We start from the raw sequence: 21,730 nt of genomic DNA, 5'->3' as shown, positions 1-21,730 counted from the left end.
AACCGTTTGTCTCCCACCATGGATGTCTCCAGTGGATTTATTTGAGTACTTAATGAAACTCAGCCAGTCAGCTGAGTCAGTTTAGGAGCCGTTTTGCTGTCACTAATATCATGTCTCACCTGTAGGAAAATGCAGCAACAACAAAAATCTTCTCAGACCTTGCAGCCATTGAAAAGCAGCTGACCTCACCCAGGGCTGGCAGAGCCTGAGGGAACTTCTGTGTGGCCAGAGCACAATACTGCTCATCAATAAAATGTCCCTGTCCTGCCTGAACTCCATCTCTAACAATTCCTGTAGCCTAGCAGTAGGTGAGAAATACTCCAAATCTATGTAGGTCAAATCAAATTCTCAAGGTCCCCACTGGCTTTCAAATGTCAACAATGCACTAGTTAGCAAGCATCTTTTATTTCCCCATTTAAGTGGGAAGTCCACTGAGGCAGGCCGCATCTCGTCTTCCACCTAAGCTCCAGGTCTCCAGTGGGGTCCTGGTGTTGGAGCAGCCTGTACATACAAGCTCTTTGGATCCATCGCAGCTTTCGCAGAAAGGCTTTCATTCCCATTAATTAAATTGCTCACCCACAAATTCTAATACTCATTTGTTAGTATAAACTCACCAGTCATTAATGTGAATCTACAAAAATAATAGTTTCAAAGAGGCTTTAGATCCAGATAGAGTTTCGAGTTTGAACCTGACACATTATCCAAGAGAAGATTGCGGGAAACCATGAAAAATCTGCAATTTTCCTATTTGAGTTTATGTGTAATAAAGATATTCTGGTATTTACTACACAAAAATCAAACCAAAATAACAGAAAAACAAAAAACAGGAGGCTAGGAATTAGGTATTCAGGCAGAAAAATCAGGACCTGATCTCTTCTCTCTATATCTACGTGGAAGTAAAAGGAGACATAGTTTTCTGACTGCAGTTACATTTGTTAAAAAATAAAACAAACAAAACAAAAACAAACACACAAAAACAAGGGACCAGGAAGCCAGGCTCCAGCTACTCAGGAAGCTGAGATCTGGGATTACAGTTTGAAACCAGGCAGACACATCCAAGAGACCCATTTTTAATCAAAGTACTAAAATGGAGGTTGTATGTCAAGTGGTAGAGCATCAGCTCTGAGCAAAAATGCTAAGAAGGGTACCCTGGCCCCATTTTTAAAATTTTATTGTTGGGATAATATATAGAGGGGTTACAGTTTCATTTGTCAGGTAGTAGGTACATTACTTCTCACACATTGATACCCCTTCTCATGTTTTGTCACCGTTTCCCTCCCCCAATCATCTTATTTCCCCCCCTTTCCTTCCCTATTTCAAATAAACAAATAAACGCACATACAATATACCAGGTAACAAAGTCAGTTACAGTAACCACATGAGATTAACCAAAGGGCAAACAAAATGAAGAGAAATAACATAGTACATTAGGAACAACAATCACACAAGATAAACCTTTTGTTTTCATACCCTAGAGTTCATGGCCCCAGCCCTTAGTGACTTTACCTGTAGATTAAAGAGAAGAGAATCTGCCCAGGACAGAACCATCACCTGTGGGTATGTGTGTGCACTAAGCTGCTTGCTGTGGTCTCCCTCAAATCTTCATTTCACCACTCTCTGGGTTACTAGGGAATCTATTAGGAATCTGGTCCAGGACTGCCATTCTATTGTGCTGATGGAAAAGCAGTCTACCCAGGCACAAATGCCAGGGTCTCTGTGGTCTCATCTCTCACACTGAGCAAACACACACACCCAGGGCAGGAAAGTGTGAGGCATGGACAGAACTTAGGAAATGCTCATTCTCGGAGCTTCACTTCCTCTTGCTAACCTTATCAGCTGCTTCCAGCAGGGCTTGATGGACACCTGGATTGCTCTGTGGCTGGAGCAGATACACAAGGTAAGGTTCTTCCTGGAAGGCACCATATATGGCCAACTGACCAGAAAACCTTCTGGATGTCATCTGAGGAGTGCTCAGAAACCTGCTCACCTACAGCTTCCATCACTGTGCCTATCCAGTGACTTCCAGGTGGGAGCAAAGCAGTACAGTGGGCAGATGAGCTGTATGTGCTGAGCTCCTGACCAAGGACTGGGCTAAAAGTTCAGCTGAGAAACATCAGGATGAGGATGGAGATGAAGAAAGTTTGATGAGATTTGCCAGGAGACCAAGAGCATTGTAAGGGGAAGCTCAGGACACAGAGGAGGTAGGGAGAGAACATCAAAAGAAAGGAGGGTGGTAACAGGAGTGTCCAGGGCTACACAAATGAACACATAACAACTGATGGGATTTAGCCATTGTTAGTGGTGAACACTAATGTGCGTATGTGAACATGCATTCTGTTCCCGAGGCTTGGACTCAAGCACCCCTACCTATCTTACCCTAAGGCACCAGAGGAAAGCACAGCAAGAAAGTCTAGTGTTCAATGGGGCTTCACTGAAGTCTATATGGCCAGGACACATAAACTGCCCTGCCACCTGCCAGGGCACAACCATTGAGAGAAAGACTTGCTCCTAATCTAAAGGAGAAACAGCAAAGAGGGGAAAAATGTCAGGAAAATAAGTCTCCGAGAAACGAAGGTCTGCTTGCCCCTGACTTCTGCAGCATCTCTGTACATTCTCTCTTTCTTCTGTCCTTGTGTATTTGTTCATTCCTTGGTGGCCTCCAGACTCTGACCTTCGCCAGCCACATTTCTGCTGAAGACTTCACTTCTGTGGGTCACTGGAAGCCACTGCTTTCTGGGTATGACTTGTCTACTAGACTTGGTAGATTTCGGTCTTTCCTGCAAGCAATCAGTTCCCATCGAGGCCTGGTCCCCAATTGTAGGCTTGCTTGAATCAGAAGAGACCAGAACACAGAGTTCACTATCAAGCTTTGATTCCTGCTAGAATTCTGAATATACACCCTCACACTCTAGGATCTGTCTACTTCATTCAACCTGCTTAGGTTCTCAAACCTAGGTTTTCCTGCTTGATCAGAGGCTTTCGAAAAGGACAGTGGTGCCCCTCGGTAGATGATTGAATCAAGAAGATGTGGTACTTACATACAATGGAATTCTATGCTGCCATCAGAAAGAATGACATCGCTCCATTAGTAAGGAAATCGAAAGAAAGACTTGGAAAAAAACATGAAATGAAGTAAGCCGAACCCAAAGGAATAGAGGCTCAATGGTTTCCCTCATTTGTAATAATTAGCACAAACCATGGACTCTCTTAGCATAGGATTACAATAGCTCAAAACCTACATATGTAAGATCATATAGGTTGAGACTAAATGAAAGGATCTCTAGGATATGGAAACAAGAGCTTTATCTTGAGTGATTGTTGTTCTTAATGTACTATGTTATTTCTCCTTTTTTTGCCCTTTGGTTAATCTCATATTGTTACTGTATCTGACTTTGTTACCTGGTATATTGTATATATGTTGATTTGTTTATTTGAAATAGGAAAGGGAAGGGGGTAAAACAAGATGATTGGGGGGGAGGAAAATGGGGATAAAAACATGAGAAGGGGTGTCAATGTCTGAGAAGTCATACTCCTACTACCTGGCAAATGTAACTGTAACCCCTCTGTACATTACCTCAACAATAAAAAATAAAACAATTTTTTTTAAGTCCAATGGTGACTGTTGGGTAGTCCTTTCCCCTTCCTGGTTCTTATACATGCAGATATGGGGCCCGCAGCCATACTTTCTGGGGAAATGACAAGAGTGACAGCATTTACAGAGATGTGGATACTGGGACAGGACTGAGCCAGAAAGAAAACCCTTCTGGAAAACATGTGAGTAGTATAAGGACAGGCTTGTCATGCCCTCGGACCTCGGCTTTATCCCTCTTGCTTTTGCAGTTGTTTAATGTTGAAACAAGTCAACTCGAAGCTGTATAATAAATGAATTCCAGCTTGAGGCTTGGCAGGGTTTGTTTTGCTTAGGGGAAGTTGTTTATGCTAACGGTTCCCCTCTCTGCATAGTTCAATTTATATTAAACAGAGTCTTGTCTATCATCTGGATGCTGCTGTAAACAAGATAATCTTTGTCTACCAGGAATGAGCCCAATGCCAATAACTTTAAATAAACTGAAGCACCAATTTTGTAATTTTTTTTGTATTGTCTGAGGTAACTCCTGGCAAGAGTTGTTAATGGCGCCCATCAGCTTCTCCCTAGCTAAGGTAGTGTCAGCTTTCAGACTGACCTTGTTTATAGTGCACTAGCTCAGGAAAAAAGATTTCATACTTAGCAGATGAGTACTATACCCAGAGCAGCATTCTTTTGTGTGATTTGGGTACTTTAAATCATGATACGTAGATATCGTCATGAGCCCTTTTTGTGCTGGGTAGAACTCGGTATGGGTTCTGGTGGGAGGGAAGACCTAAGACATAGGAAGTGAAATCTTGAACTTGAGCTAGTGCTTCCAAGGATAGGGCTATAGTTACAACTAGAGTCCAAATATTCTGTTACTCATAGAGTCATGACTCAGCTCTATGGAAGTCATGGGTGCATTGATTTACATTGCAGGCAGAAAAGAAATGGGATTTTGCAGAAGACTAGGTGTCTGTGGCAACCAAGTAACTGCAAACCAAGTAATTGAGGAAATCTAGTTCTTTATATAGTCATAAGTGATCTCAGTGGAGTGAAGCAAAAGCCTCCTCCCCCACCCCCACACACCAGGCTAATCTCCCCATAAGGAAAAAAAGACCTAGAAAGTACACAAGAGTCACACTTCCACTCCCATTCAGAAATAAACTGAATGCCATGTCATTTCCTTTCTTTCTTTTTTTTTCTCCCTCTTTCCTTTTTCTTTCTTCCTTTCCTTTAAAAAACAAAACTGGTAGTGAGGCTTGAACTCACTACCTCACACTGTCTTTTAGTTTTTTTGGCTTTTGGCTAGCACATTGCCACTTGAGCCATACCTCCACTTTCAGCTTTTTGCTGGTTAACTAGAACTCCTTTTCTTGAAGTTGTCTGCCATAGCTAACTTCAAAACCTTGATCCTCAGACTTCAGCTTCCTGAGGAGCTAGGATTACTGACATAAGTAATCAGTACCCAATTCTTTTTCTTTTTTCTTTTCTTCTTTTGGGAGACAAGGTCTCATTATATATCTCAAGATGGCCTTAAACTCTTGACCTTCCCTCTTCCACTTCTCTACTTCTGGGAGTACACGCATGAGTCATTAGGCCTGGCTTAGAAATGTCTTTTGTAGTAGCAACTTTTGGGCTAATATTTTAGGCATCAAATGCAAGACATAAGAAATCAATTTCTGGACTGGGAGTGTGGCCTAGTGGTTGCCTAGTATGCATGAAGCCCTAGGTTCTATTCTTTGCCACCACCTACACAGAAAAAGCTGGAGTGGTGGAGTGGTAGCCTTGAGAATGCCCAAGGATAATGGTCAGGCCCTGAGTTCAAGCTTCAGGACTGGCAAAAAAAAAAAAAAAAAGGAAAAAAATGAGAAAGAAATCCATTTCTAATTGCTAAACAAGCAATACGGGATATTTAGATAGGGGATGGTTGGTGATTGGCGGGGAAAGATAGAACATTCCCTGAGGAGAATCTTGATCGATAGGAGCCAGGTCTTTATGGTTTGAGGTTGCTAGGGATTTGAAAATCTCTCAGGTCTAATTCCTAAACCCTCAAACTAAGATGAATAAAAACGAATTTTCTAATCAAAGAGGCAAAAGAAGTAAACCCAGCTCATAACTACCTATTTTATGCTGCTTTGGATTCATTTCATGCAAAAGAAACAAGCTATTAGATGATCAGATCTAGCCTGGGCTGTGGGTAGGACAGGCAGGGTGGTGGGAAAGACTACAGGCCCTGGACAAAGACTTCATGAGGACAAGCTTGCCTTTCCCTGTCTTTGTTTAAATGACCTAAGGCAAATTATTTAACCCACGTGTGTCTTGGTTTTCAGCATAATAGAAGTAATACAATCACTTAATGACTATTAATTATTAGTAATAGTTAATGATGAGAAAACATTCTGAGAAGTACATCATTGGGTAATTTTGTTAGTGTGCAAGCATCCTGGAGTAGGAGTTGAGTCATGGCTTGGAGGGTGGCTTAGGTGGTACAGTGTCAGCCAATGCACAAAAGAGTCAGATATTGAGTTCAAGTCACAGACCCAAACAAAAAAAAATATTCTGGAGTGTATGTACATAAGCTAGATAGTGTATGTCAATTGCTGAGTGTAGCCTTTGATGCAACAAAGATATATGGGGGCTGGGCATGATGGCGTATCTTTAGTCTCAGGAAACTGAGGCAAAAGGGTATTGAGTTTGAGGCTAGTCTAGACTACAAAACAAGACCCCCCCAACTTTAAATAGAGGATGGGAATATATTTCAGTGGCTGTGTTTGCCTACTACATGTAAGGGCCTGAGTTCAATCCCCACTACTAAAAAAGAGGAGGAGAGGAAAGGATGAGAGGAAATATACTATTTTCAGTGAACTTTTAAATGTAAGCAAGGGTATATTCTAAAGTCACAATAACTATAGTGACATAGTCACTTATCATGATCAAGTAATATGTCCTATATACAACTGACTGTGTATTCTTTTATGAGTGGCAGTGAAATTGAATTGCTCCACACCAGCATCAACACAAACAAGTGAGTGATGGGATGTCCTGTGAGAATGGCTGAACCACTGCAAGCTAACCACATACTCCTCTGTTACTTCAGGATGGCTGAAGAACAAGTCCACACTTTCTTAAAAGAATCCACCTATGACTAAGTAGTAAGGCATTCTTGTTTCCGAAGATAATTCTCTCAAATGAAGAGTAGAAATAAGTAGAGTTTGAAATGTCAGCAAAAGATAGTTTCATATTGTAAAGACAAAGAAGAAAGTTGTCATGGGCGTCCTCCATTATATTATTCTGGAACCATTGTTGTATATGCAGTGTGCTGTTTATCAAAATACCATTATGCAGTGCATCACTACGCATAGATTACATGTGATTGAGAGAATTAGATTGGCTTTAAATTAAATTGGTGTAGCCCAGTGTTATACTCCCTCAAGGGAAATGTGATACAAGTGGCCTGATAGGCAGATGCCCAAAATGCATTGCTTTACTAGAACAGCAGTTACAGTGCAGGTTCAGCAGCTGAAAATGGAACCCCATGCAGCTAGTTTAAGTGAGCTGGACTCAAACAATAGCACTTGTAGAATCAATGGGAGATTTGAAGAAAACCAATTTTACCAGTGGTTACTTCTGGGGAATGAAGATAATTATTCTTCCTGTCTATGATTCTTTGTAGATCTATCAACATCCATGACTACTTTCATCTATAAAAAAAAAGCAACTCGTATGATTTTTAAAGCCCATCAACTGAAAACTGACACATACTCCACCTTCTTTCCGTCCTCCCTTCTTTTCTCTCAATCATTTACTGATATTTCAAAATATCTCTCATTATTAGCTTAATATATACCTATAGAACCAGTAAACTATTAGATATTTTCCAAGTATAACAAATACCTAACTTTGTCTCTCATATTCTCTCTCTCTCTCTCTCTCTCTCTCTCTCTCTCTCTCTCTCTCTCTCTCTCTTACCCACCCCCGCTCTCCCCCCATTTGTGTACACATGACTATTTTGCTCAAGGCTAGCACTCTACCGTAGAAACCACACCAGCTTCACTTTCCGATTATTGGTGCTTCTTTAGAGATAAGAGACTCCTAAAGTCTCCTTTCCTGGCTGGCTTTGAACCACAATTCCCAGATCTCATATCCCCTGCTCTTGCATGAATTTGTCTTTTGTCATTTGGAACTAAAGCGCAAACTTCAAAGCCATATTAAATAATCGGCTTCCCATTCAACTTGTTTCTTTAAAAAAACAATAACAAAGATGCTAGTTGTGGTCCCAGCTCAAGCAAGAAAGGCCAAGACATGTCCTACATATGAGTGCAGAAAAATGGGGAACATACTTGGCCACACCAAGTTTCTGAAAAAGTTACTTTTTTAGGGCCAGGAGCATGGCTTAGTGGTAGATTGCTTGCCTAGCATGCATGAAGCCCTGGATTCAATTCCTTGGTTTCGCATACACAGAAAAAGCTGGAAGTTGTGTTGTGGCTCAAGTAGTAGAGCACTACTTTTGAGAAAGCTCAAGGAGAGTGTCCAGGCCCCAGGCTGAAGCCCCAGGACTGGCAAAAAAAAAAGCTACTTTGTTTTGGTGCCAATACTAGGCCCTTGAATTAAGGCCTGAGTACTGCCCTATTGGGAAGTAGGGCAACCTTCTGAGGAATGGGGGTCTTTAGGTCATTGGCAGTATACAATTAAGGAGATAAGGAGATTCCCTATTCCTTCATCTTCTTCTTTTCTCTCTGGGTCATGGTGTACATGGTTTAGCTCTGTCACTCACTGTAGCCATGGATGAGTTGTCTCATCATAAGGCCGAAACAACTGGGCTAATGAATCATGAACTAGAGCCTCCAAAACTGTGATTCCAAATAAACCTTTATAAGTTGATTTTTCACAAGTATTTGTAACAGTGATGAAAAGCTGACTCACACAGCAAAAATGTGTGAGTCAGCTCCTTTAATAAGAAGCTGCCAGGCAGCATGTGAACAGGCCCCAAGGGCTGCACACAGGAGAAGGGGGGAGAGATGAAGCTGTGCTCCAAGTTCTGCTGCCCAAATCCCACCTTTCATCCCAAGCCCTCAATTCACTTTACCTCAGAGGCACCGTAAATATTTCTTGAATTTAACTATTCTCCTTGCATATATATTGGAACTTACATTGAGAAAGTTCAGAAGGAGAAAGGAAAAAGAAAGAAAACCCAACACCTTCCTAGCGTTCCACAAGTTCAGTTTGCTCTATTTGAAGTCTGTAGTCAAGTATGGGCAAAAAGACAGTAACTCCTTATGCCCCATTGAACACTTGACACCATTACATTTTCGGACAAGCCCTGGATTTCCTTGTGTCAAACAAGAAACTTGACTTACTTGACACAAGCAACAAGAAGATTCCCCCAGTGTTCCTGGGATAGGGTAGGGGCTCACACAAGCCTTATTCTTGGTGAGAACGTGAGGGTATATTTTCCTGCCTTCTGCTTAAGAGTGATTTCAACAATTCTACTTGACTTCAACTTCTAAAATGCTGTGTTGAGGTGGTCTTAGTTCTCTGTCTCTCTGTCTCTGTCTCTGTCTCTTTCTTAAGGCACACACTGTAGTAATCCGTTTTTTTTTCCCCTCTGCTCCTAACAAAGGACTCCCTAAGCTCTGGAAGCCCCCCTCTGATTATGGGTTTTCTGGTGCCAGTCATGGCCAGTTTGTCAGTGAGAGGGAAGGGAGGGAGGGAGAGGAGGGAGAGGGAGGAGGGCAGAAGCAACTAGTTCAGCACCAGCTCTGTGTGTGGTCCCAGGCTAGTCCTCCTTTCATGAAATCCATGCTTCATTCCTGGCTCCGGTTAAACTTGAGTCACTGAATGAGTCCCTTATCCACTTTCCAAAACACTGAAGAGGTTTGAAAGGGCTCTGTGGGCAGACTGTTACTATCAGCAAAAGCAAACAAGCCAATGTATTTAGCTAAGCATTTTTTTAAAAAAATATTTAAACATCTTAACCTTCAGCTATTCATGAACAGTTGCGGCCAACCAGGGAAGCAGACGGGAGGGGCTGTGGAGCTGCAAATGTTCCTTCAGGTGGGTCTGCTGTCCCGTGGAGAGGCCAGTCTGGGGTGGTCAGGTTTCTTATTGGCTCCAGAGCTGGAAATGAGGATCAGTGTGCCTCTAAGACTTGGGGATCCCTGGAAGGGGCGGGGGCTGAGGATAGAAAATGTGGGTGGCAGCTGGCTGTGGAAATCACTCATAGCCTCTCAATAATCAGATGTGGTTTAAAGCCTAACTTTAGTATTTCCCACTCTTAAAAAAAAATTAGAAGTCTAGGCAAGCTCCTCTGTTGAAAAGAAAGCTCTCCAGTGGCAGAAGAATTAACAGGCTAAGCCGGGGAAGCTGTGTGTGTCCAAAGCCAGGTGCAGGTACACAAATACGTTCCCTGTGGATCAGGCCTGGACTCCCCACTTTGGGGGGCTGAGACCTGTAAAAGTGGCCTGGCCCGGGCTTGTGACAGACCACAGCGCCTCCATGGCGCGGGGACCCCTCCCTGCCTGGACAGGCTGGCACCAGCCTCCCACCCACTAGACTTCATTCCACCAGCTGGAAGTGGCTTTCTGGTTTATGGAGCAAGACGGACCTGTAAAGTCAGTAATTCTCACCGGCCAGAAGAAAATCAGCATTCCCCCATCCGCGGCCCCCCCTCACTACTCTAGCCAAAGGGAGGCTTCTGGAACCCCACAGGCCCCCCTGAGCCAGCCAGGAACTCAGCCAGGCCTCCCTGCCCGAGGGCCTGAATGGACTCCCTGTCTGCCAGAGCAAATAAGACCCCTGGGCGGGGCGCTTGGGCACCGCCTGGCTGCAGAGCTGGCCAGGAGGTTACGGGGGACGCTAGGGAGGACAGGGGACTTTTTCTCTCTGGAGGTTCCACTAGGGAAAGCCTGCCAACGTCCTTGCCAAGGAGTTCAGTCTACTCCAATACTACGGATGCATCTATAAATGGTCCCATTCAAAGAACACAAGGCCCAAAGGGCTTTCCTAAAGCAACTGCCTGCCCGTGTCCTAGCCAGAGCCACCTCCTGCCATTCCTCACCGCTCCCTTGGTCCCCTTGTCTGGGTCAGGCTCACCCAGCTGAGGTTCAAAGTGCTCTGGATTTTAGAATATGCAATTTCTCAGAACAAGATTCTGGTTTCCTACCTGTAAAAAGTAAATGATGACATCTGACAGGGGTTTTGTAAGAGATCAACTTGAGGAGTGCCTGGCCTGGTTAAATCCTCAGTATGTGCCTGCTATTGTGAATCAAACTGCCTGGCAGTGTGCAGAGCTCCCATAGCTTTGCCAACTGCTCTAAAGAAGGAGGCCTGAGGAGTCTCCATCCCACAGACAGGCAGGTATGTGGAAAGGACCAGGGAAAGGGCTCTGGTATTTTTCAGCTGCATATGTCTCCTCTTCAACACGCACCAGCTAGGCATGGGGTGAGGATTTTCCTTCAATACATACCAGGGATTGTTTTCATGACCCACCTCCCTTCGGACACCAAAATCTGAGAATGCATAGTATCTGCAAGATCCACTGCCTCCTCTTGTGTCCCAAATACAAGACAACTGCCATGAAATGGGTCTTATACTGTACTACTAGGAGATTATGACATGAAACCATGACCATATATATTCAATGAATATTTCCCATTTATAACTGGTTGAACCCACAGATGGAATTCTGGGATATGAGGGTGATACTAGTGGGCTGCCTTTTATTTCTCTCCTGAGTCCTGTCCACAGGCTCTGTAAGGTCTCTCCCCTCAAAGCCCCCAAGTCTCCTACCTTAACCTTTACCAGAGCTTAAAGGAGCCTGTGTTCACAGTGATTCCAATGACCATCCACTGGCAGGAGACAGATGGAACAACTGGATCTCCATCCCTTTCTGTCTAAACAGTCATCTCATAGATCAGAGGAGTGAGTCTTCCTATACTATCAGTCCCTGAAGGCCTTTCGGGAGGCTAGAGGAAGGTGACCCAAGTGGGACACTGTGGGACTTCTTAAACAACTATATAGAAGCTTACATGAAAAGGAGACAAAAAAGTATTCTTCACTGTGTTCTTCAATAATTAAATAAATAAACAAATACATATTGGCCTTGGTTCATTCTGCAAGTCAGAATGTATTTGAAAAGTGTTGCTGATAAGAAGGCAAAGGGAATAAAAAAGAGTTTCCAACTTGAATGTATTAGGGAACTAGCCACAGTGTGTGGCACTAGGACGTAAAGAGTACTGGCCTGGGTAGGCCGCTCCCTCTTGTTAGGACTGAGGACACTGCCCCTGTGGTGAGAAAAAAAGGCTGAGACAGACGTAGAGCAGTGAATGTTATCCTGTGTCTCTAGCACTGGTTGTTTCTTGTTCTGTAGAGGCTGGTCTGGAGCCCATGTCTTCAGATTCAAGAGTCTTCATGGAAGCTCCTGCTTGACAACATCCCCAATTCAGGACCAAGTGCTTTTCCTCTGGGAGAGTGTGTGTGTGTGTGTGTGTGTGTGTGTGTGTGTGTGTGTGTGTGTGTGTTTGTGTGTGTGTGTGTGTGTGTGTTATACGAAACCCAGCTAGCCAAGTACTCTACCAACTTGGGTTCCACCTCAAGCCCTCCAAGTACCTTTTTTTGTACTGCTTTAGTCTTTGGCTCCTGGTCTCTTTTTGCTCAATAGGCTGGAGCTTCCTTGCTTCTGAGACATCACTAAGAGAGCATGGGCCCAGCTATTGGTTGAAAGACTTCATGACAGGGACTGACACACTGAGCCAACTTCTGCTGGTTGACCACCAGGCCCCAAATTTCTGAGAGGACTCTTCTACTACCGAAGCTACCATGTAATTCAGTCTCAGTAAAAAACTGAAGCTATAAGCTGGGGGTGTCAGATCACACCTGTAATCCTAGCTACTCAAGAGGCTGAGATCTGAGGATCACGGTTTAAAGCCAGCCCCAGCAATATAAATCTGAGGGACTCTTATCTCCAATTAATCACTAGAAAATGGGAAGTGGTGCTATGAATCAAGGGTAGGGCAGTAGCCTTGAGCTGAAGAGCTCAAGAATAGTACCCATGTCAGAATTCAAGCCCCATGACCAAAAACAAAAGCAAAGACAAAACCCTGAAGCTACATAATGACCAGGCTACAGGTTGAATGCTTGTACTGTCCCCATCCAGTTCATAACTTTAATACCTAATCTTCATTACAATGAAGCTAGAGCATTGTGGAGGTGAATGGATCATGAAAGTGGGGCTATCACCATAGGATGTATGTCCTCAGAAGTAAACCCTAGAGAGATGATGTGTTCCTTTCTTCACCATGTGACAGTGTGAGGGCCCACCACGACCTTCTCTGTCTTTGAACCAAGAAACAGGTTCTCACTAGACACTGAGTCTTCCAGCACCTTGAATTTTGACTTTCCAAATCCCAGAATTGTGAAATTTTCTTTCAAAGCTACCCTATCTAAATGGTCCTTTTCATGTAAATGAAATAAGGTAACATAAATGTACAGAGAATATTGTTTAAAGAAGGTGAGCCAGGTGTCAGTCTATAATCCTAGCTACTCAGGAGGTTGAGGATTGCAGTTCAGATGTGCATTCATTCAAATACACACACACACACACACACACACACACACACACACACACACACACACACACACACACACACACATACAGAGTTGACCAGTAGGAAGGTATCAGAATCTCCTGCCTGAGTTCAGCATGTTTGTGACACTAGAGGCAGTTTAGCTCAAGCTGTTTCCGATTAATATCACAGCCCTCCAGATGAATGGAATGTAAACCACATACCAATTATAAGAATCCCAAGAAGGAAACTCCCTTTTCCGTCTATCCACCCACTTGTGTGCCCACCCACTCACAGGACTATAGTGTCTCTTAAAGAGAGACAAAGAGACAGAGAAAGGGATCCTGCTGCTAATAATAAAATTTGCCTGTGACCAAATCCATTCTGCATTTCTTCTTTCTCTCCTTGGTGCAGTTCAGCCCTCCACAAAGACAGATTTAGATGCAGCTAAGCTACTGGCTCACATGTTACAAAACTGTGGTTGGCCATGGAAAGAATCTGTTTCTCTGGCACTGGATTGGAGCATGCGCAGTGAGGTCTTCTGCAGTGTCTCACAGGTGGAACCACGGTGGCGAACCCCTGCCTCCTGGAAAGCTGCAGCAGGAAATGTGGTTTTCTGTGTTCCATACTCTCTAAAATCTCTTCCCGCTCCCCTGTCTCTGCGTTGAAAGAAGGGATGAATGGGGACTCAACCCATATTTCGTGATCACTTTCTGTATCCGACCTCTGTGGAGAATGTGAATGAGCCCTCGCCCCTTTTCCTCGAGGGGTTTCTGATCACTAGGGCGCTCCCTATTGCCATTGGAAGAGGTTCCACAGGTTTCTTTTGTTGTTTTACAAGACTTGGGTAAGTCACTGTTGTCTGGTAATAGCTATTGAGGATCCCAAACTGTTATTTCCTTTACTGGATTATGACTAATTCGGGGCTAATTTAGAGCATTGCATTTTCCTCTTTTTTCTTCTTTCTTTTTTCTTTCTGTGTGTGTGTGTGTGTGTGTGTGTGTGTCATGGGCCTTCAACTCTGGGCTTGGGCGCTGTCCCTGAGCTCTTCAGCTCAAGGCTACCGCCCTACCCCTGAACCACAGCCCCATTTCCCGTGGATAAGAGGAATCTCAGAGTCTTTAGTGCCCGGGCTGGCATTGAACGGCCATCCTCAGATCTCAGCCTCCTGAGTAGCTAGGATTGCAAGTGTGATCCGCCACCCCCAGTTTTCTCTTTGGGTCTCTTTCTTCAGCATGGGCTGATAGGTAACATTTTTGATTGGGGATGAAGAAAAGATGCTCAGAAGCCAGTGCCTAAATGCAGAAAACAGTGAGTCTGAAATTCAGGAAATGAGATGATAAAATAGACTGGCCTTAAAACCTACAGTTTATTAGACCCTAGGAGGAGAAAAAGAATGGAAATTTGGGCAGAATAGTGAAATGACAGTTCAGAATCAGGGAGCTCTGTCGTGAGGTCTGCAAGGCTATAAACGTTTCTCTCCAGCTGCTTCCTGGCAGAGTTCTCTGATGCTCTGCTGGCCCCTACAGGGTTGTGTTATAATGAATACCACCAAGCAGACCTGTGATGTGCTCTTGGGCTTCCCATGTATCAGCCAAGGTAAACTTCCAGTAACTTTTCTATGTTGCTGAGTGAAAGGGGAGAAATGGCCCATAGAGAGGATGACAAAGCTAATGAGCAAGTGGAGAATGTTCAAAGCTATGCTTCCATGCTAGATGCGTTCTGCTTTGTGAAAACCTGTTATTAAATGCCAGACTTAAGTAAACACATAGCTGAACTGGGGAAGTTGGAGGTTCCTCAGAGGAAGGAGTTGAGGAAGCAAGGTCAGCCAAAACTTCTCATCAGGAAAGGTGGCAAATCCTGAAGGGCTTGAATCTGTCAATACTTCAAAAGTACTGGCCAACATTTATGAATGACGAGCTAACATTTATGCGGAGGTGACTGTAGGTACTGTTTGAATCATGTCACAGTTCAGACATCAGCCTCTCCTCAGCCATGCACTATAAATATGTATGGTTACACGGAGACTCTGCATATCATTCTCTATGGTTGTCTAACACATTCAATTACCACAAATTTAGCAGCTGATGTAAAACATACTTATTATCACTGAGAATCTGGGGGCTTGGAATTGGGCACACCTTAGCTGAATGATCTAGCTCGGGGTATTACTTAGGCTACATGGCTGGTGTCAGACAGGGCATTCATTCAGAGGCTCAACAGAAGAACTGAGGTCCAGGTTCCACGTACAAGCTGTTCCTTGAGTGCTGTTGGAATGACAGCTTCAGATAGATGCCATGCATTTCTTTATGGGCACTCAAGTAGCTTGCATCCACAAGGAGGGCACTTCCTAACAGGGAGGTCACTGTGTCAGGCACCTTCACCATGTCCCCAACATCACCTCACCATTTCCTTATCTATTGGTTAGAAGAAGTCACAAGTTCTGTGCATGCTCAGGGGAGACATTTACACAGGCAAAATAGTAAGGGTCGTGATCATCACAGGGCCTCTCTGACTCTTTCTGCCATTGTACACAACACATGCAGCTTGGCACCAATGCCTGCATGTCTCATATTGACATTTTGTATTGGTTTTCTCTTGCTGTGAGAAAATACCTAAGACAAGCAATTTAAAAGAGAGAGGCTTAGTTTGGCTCACAATTTCAAAAGTTTCAGTTCATAGTCACTTGGTTACATTGCTTTGAGTTCAGAGTGAGGCTAAATGTCAGGGAAAGAATGGGTGGCCGAGGAGACTATTCACCTCATAACAACAAGGAAGCAAAGGGAGGAAGAGACACACCCCAGTGATCTAATTTCCACCCAAGAAGACCCACCTCCTAAAGGTCTCACCACTTTCCAACAACAATTCTACCGACTAGCAATCAAACCTTTAGGAACATTAAAGGTCAAATAATAGTACTCCTATGTTATGGAGTTATTATCACCCAATTCTTCTATGTCTATCTATTCTCCTTTCTTATGCTTTTGTTCCTAACTCTAAAAACCCCTGTGAGAAGCTACCGCAGTACTGATATATCAAAGAGAGGCACAACTTACTACCAAATGATTCTTAAACTTGTCCAACCCATCAGGCCCCAGCAGGAAGTAGAGGCACAATTGGAAGAGTAGTTCTTTATAAAGGACCTGTTGTATTTATAAGGTGTAGACAAGTGCAGGGGATCATGCAAGCCCAATGGAGTAAGGGGCAAGGGTGGGGAGGGGAAAGATAATCAAAACTGGTAGGGGAGAGCTTCCTACAGAGCTGATGTAGTCCCCTTGTCCTTCCCTCTTCCTCCAGTCTCCAGCTGGGAGCTCACCACTGGGTAAAGAAACCATAAGTCCCTGAGCAGTTACACACAGCCCACACAATGAGCTTGTGGACTTCCCAGGAATGAGGTGGGGAGTGGGAAAGTGGGCCTTGGGGTAGGGCACACAGGGATTCCCTGCTTGAGGACAATATTTTCAAAACCTGGTCAGGAGGTGGGCACCAGTGACTCACACCAGTAATCCTAGCTACTCAGGAGGCTGAGATTTGAGGATCGTGATTCAAAGCCAGCCCATGCATGAAAGTACTGAGACTCTTATCTCCAATTAACCACCAGAAAACTGGAAGTGGTGCTGTGGCTCAAAGTGATAGAACCCTAGCCTTGAGCTGAAGAGCTCAGGGTCAGCGCCCAGGCTCAGAGTTTAAGCCCCACAACAACCCCCCCCCACCCCGCAAAAAAAAAAAAACTGTTCAGGGAACTTGAAAATAAAACTATAAAAACAGGGAAAATTGAATACCAATCCAAGTTTATATGGCAATGTTTGATTTAATCAACTTAGTATATCTATGGCTTAAGTGAAGTGAACCTATTACTTGTATAATTGTAAAGCTTTCATGGTGTCCTCTGAACCAGAACAATACTGTCACTGTCATTAAAACAATTACCCATAGCTTCCAGATCATGTTACCCATATTCTCTTGCTTATTATCTGTCTCCATGTCGGAGCTGAAGGGAGACCTCAGATTTAATGATAGCCTGACTTGTCTCACCCCCTCCCCCATGCCCTCTTTTGTTCAGGAAAGCAGGAGGAGCCCAGACAATGCTCATCAGAGATCCCCGATGGGCTATACTTGGGAGAAGCAAAAAGTCATTGTTCTGCTTACAGTGATTTATAATATGTCATCCACTGGAATGATGATACATCCACTAGCCACTCATTAAAAGCTCATATTGTGAAGGACCTGTGTTAATCCAGAGTGATATTCATTCTATAAAGCTAAAGGGAAAATGGAGCTTATTAGTGACACTCCACAAAAATTGATGTAAAAATGAGATTGATAGCTATGTTATTACATGAGAGTCTATGTAATTATCATTATCTTTTCACTTATTTGCATCTTCTAAGTCAATATGTAATAAACTATGAAGGAATGAAAATCAAAAACCCTCTGCTTACAATACCTTGACAGCAGGCTACAATACCTTGAAGCTCAGCTGTAGGCATCCTGGTCACATTGTGTTCTCTGTATCCTATACAAAGAGGATCCTTCTAGTCTACTCTTGTATCCCCAAGTCCAGCCCTTTTGGTATTTACTAGAAATGTGCAAGAAAGAGGACACCAGAGCACTAGAAGATAAGTCTGGAGGGTCCAAGATGAGGCTCCTGAATCTGTGTGTCTTGTTCCTTTCTGTCCTTCCCATGCCCTCATTTTACCTAAAGCCAAGGGCAATGGCTATCGTGCTGCTATTCCCGCTGGAATTTTGATCGTACAGCTCAAATTTGGCACAGGTGTCTGCCTTCTTTATGTTCTTCTTCCTATTTGCAAAATGATAATGCTATTTTCTAGTCTAGGAAGCCAAGAAGCTCTATGAGGTGTCTCTGGACTTTCTTCCCACACTCCCATCTCTTCCAGCTGGACTCCAGATGAATGAGATCAAGCACCACTCCCCTGTGATTCTCTCAGTAAAGACATTCCAGATCATACGGGGTCTTCCTGCTCCCCAGCACAGCACCGGAAATGATCTCACGAGGGAAGCAATCCAAGCTCTCAGCACATCCCTCTTCTAGGTAACATTCGAGCTTTGGAGAAATCTCTGTTCCTCGGTATTTCTCCGTGAAGTCAGCAATCTTTGCCTTTCCTCTTCTGCTCTTCTAGTTCCAGAGTTCATTATTAAACATGTCTATGAAATTTCCCTTTTTGGAAATGTTTCCATTTGAGAAAGGTTTTTTTTAAAAACCTATGGTACTCCTGATGACAAATGATTTCATTCCTCAGCACCTTTATTTCCTTTAAAATAATGGAGGTGGGGAGACAGGAGAAAATTTGATAGTGAAAGGCTCACATGTTAAGGAATTGGGCCCATATCTCTTTTCCTGCAGCTATTGTGGAATATATTTCTGCAATCACTCTTTAGTATGTGTTACAAATTGGATTCAACTTTATATTTCTCAAACTAGTGCTGAAAACATAAAATATGGTCAACCCCCAAGGCCCATGTTAGTGAGGATGAGGATTCATAGAGACTCTCCTCCCACCACCCGTACAGTCATACTCTTCTCTGGGCAACAAGGCCCATCCCTGTCTTCTAGAATTGATTTTATTTTAGTTCTCATGTGCCAGTGCCATCAGCTGGATAGAAATGTTCCTGAGAGGTAAATGCCAAAGAGGACCACGGAAAAGCAGGAAAGGGGGAGAAACAAAGAATATGGCAAGAAAATAAAAAGGCAGTTACTGATAAGACACCACACTAGAGGGAACAAAGCAGGCCTGTACTCATGTGTGGATGTGGGCAGTTCAGTTCTTGGAAAAATGAATTGCATGAATCTACAAAGACAAGTCTCTAAAGGGAAGATACCAATGACCAACAGCACATGAAAAGATTCTTCACATCAGGCAAATGAAAATCAAATCACTTCATACTAGGATTTCTAAAATCAAGAAATCAGACAATAGCAACTGTTGTCAAGGGGGTAGAGTCATTAGAACTTTCTGGTTCCACTTCTAGAAATTCAAAAGGGTGTGGTCACTTCACATGAGACATAATCCAGAGTCTCTGAGCAAGATGGCTGCCTTCCGTAAGAGGGTATAGAGGGGCCCTGTTGCTCTAGCTCACAACCTCAAGAAACATCTTTTTATTAGAGCTCAGAGGGCAGTAACACCTTAGGGTCTTATAACGCCAAGTATCTCCCTTATCACTTGCATTCAGGTGGTGACTGAGGCTTCATGGGTTATGCAAAACAGACAGGTTAATGAGGCTCTTAGAATGACCCGTACTACCACACCTTTGGGTTATAGGTGGACGGTGAAGAAATGACTGGCCCACAGGCCATTGCTCATGTCATCTCGGCTTCTTTTTGTAAAGGAATTATTGAGATGGGCTACAATGGATGAAATTTAACAACATCATGCTAAGTGAAAAAAGCCAGATCAAAAAGACTGTGTTCTATACATGAAATGTTCAACTGAGGCTAGTCCACAGAGATTAATGGTTGCTTGGGCTGGGTGGCGAGTGAGGGGTGGGTAGGGAAATAGCTAAAGGGTATAGCATTTTTACAGAGGGAGAAAGTGGTGATAGGCATATTCTAAAGTTGATTGTGGTGATAGTGGCCCAATTTTGTGAAGGTAATAAAAGGCACTGAGTTCTGTAGTTTAACTGTATGGATCATATGGTATGCAGTTAAAGCTGGTCTCAGCAGAAAAACAGATTAAAACTTAAAAAAAAGAGTCCATCCACAGGTGGTTATCTCTAACACTGATTTTTCAGCATTAAATGAGCAGATCAGCTAAGATTCATGATCAAGTATTACCACAAAACTGTTAAAGGACCCTACTTTTTGCAAAGCTACATTCCTGTTAGCCCCATATGAACCAAGCCTCTAAGGACTGGATTTTCTGAAGACAAACATTTTACCCAGGTTGGTAAGCATACATATTCCTTTGGATTTCTAATAATTGAAACTGCAAGAATAGTAAATTTGTAGGACTTATATAACAAACTCCAGTATAACTGTGATGGCTAATCCTACTGCCAATCTGATTTGATTAAGAAGTTCTACTTGTTGGGCTCCTATGACTGATGCTTGTAATCCTAGATATCCAGGAGGCTGAGATCTGTGGCCATGGTTCAAAGCCAGTCTGAGCAGGGAAATCCATGAGACCTCTTATCTCCAAATAACTCCAAAATAATAATAAGGTGGGAATTGTGTTGGCTCAAAGTGCCATACTAGGAGTGGCATAAAAGAAAGAAAGATAGACAGAAGAAAAGACATGAAGGAAGGAAAGAAAGAAAGAAGGAAAGAAGGAGGGATGGAGGGGAAGAGGGGGGAGGAAAAAAGAGAAGAAGAGAGGGAGGGAAAGCGCGCGCGCGCGCGCGCGCGCGCGCAACAGAGAGAGAGAGAGAGAGAGAGAGAGAGAGAGAGAGAGAGAGAGAGAGAGAGAGAGAGAGAGAGAGAGAGAGAGAGAGAGAGAGAGAGAGAGAGATTAGTAAAGCACATCTGTGGGTATGTATGAGTGAAAGATTTCCAGAGATTATTCATTAAGGGAAATGGCTAGGCCTCTACCTTTAAATGGATGGTACCATGCCATAGACTAGAGCCCAGACATAATAAACAGGAAAAAGGAGAAAACCTGTTATGGCATAAACATTCTCTCTGACCTCTGTGTGTGTCTCTTCCTCTATGTCTCTCTTTTCTCCTTCCTCCCTCCTCAGCTGCCATAACATGAGCTGCTGTTTCACCTTTTGTGGCCTCCAAAACCTCTGAAACAATGAACCCAAATAAATCTTCCCTACCTCAAATTATTTTGTTCAGAAACATAAAAAGTGTACCAAAAGTGAGGCTGTTGGTGTGACTGCTTGGTCATAGGGCTCGGAAGCCTTTGAAACTGGTTTGTGGAGACATTTGGTAAAGAGTGAAGGTAAGGACTAGAGAAAACCTACATTGATATAAGCAGATTTAAATGGATGATTCTGGTAGGAGCTCACCAGATCAGAATGTTGATATGAATATGAACAGTAAGGACTGTTCCCATGAGCTTTTGTAACAGGAAACATACAAGCTGCTTTGGCTGGGCTCATGAATGAACAAAAAGTAGGGCCAAAGCTCTTTATTTGACTCAGAGTGGCAAGTCATCGTCTCTGACATGTGAATCTCCTGGCGTTTGGGCCTAGGATCTAAAAGTCCAGTCTCAGCTTCAGATTGAAATGAAGATTCTTTTGGGAATTGGACTACAGGCAAATCATGTTACCTTCAAATGTAAAATGACAAAAAGAACTACATTTTGTTCATGCCCTATGACTTTGGGCACCAGAGCTGAATTTAAAAACAATGAATTAATTTAAAGGAGATTTGGGGGAATGGGGACAAAAACCATGAAAAGGGGTATCAATATGTGAGAAGTAATGCACCTAACTGCCTGGCAAATGAACTGTATATTACCCTGACAATAAAAAAATAAAAATAATATTTTGTTTTTTTAAAAAAGGAGATTTCATGTCACCCAGACTTGAGGCTGTGGCATGGGTTTTGATGGCTGCCTTTAGCCAGGTTTACATCAAGCATTGCAGAAAATTTAGAAATTTTACAATTTGCCTAGAAAAGAATTGAATGTGT

At 43.3% G+C, this 21,730-nt stretch overlaps 1 pseudogene; it reads right to left on the bottom strand.

The window, feature by feature from the left end:
* Window positions 1–2,642: 2,642 nt before the first annotated feature.
* LOC150064865 (propionyl-CoA carboxylase alpha chain, mitochondrial-like) overlaps window positions 2,643–21,730 on the bottom strand; it is a 52,614-nt pseudogene continuing 33,526 nt past the window's right edge.

Source organism: Megascapheus bottae, chromosome 3 (assembly GCF_031878675.1).
Source record: "Megascapheus bottae isolate mThoBot1 chromosome 3, mThoBot2.hap1, whole genome shotgun sequence".
NCBI lineage: Eukaryota > Metazoa > Chordata > Mammalia > Rodentia > Geomyidae > Megascapheus > Megascapheus bottae.
The sequence above is the reverse complement of the archived record's forward strand: the minus strand, read 5'-3'. Positions and strand labels throughout refer to the sequence as shown.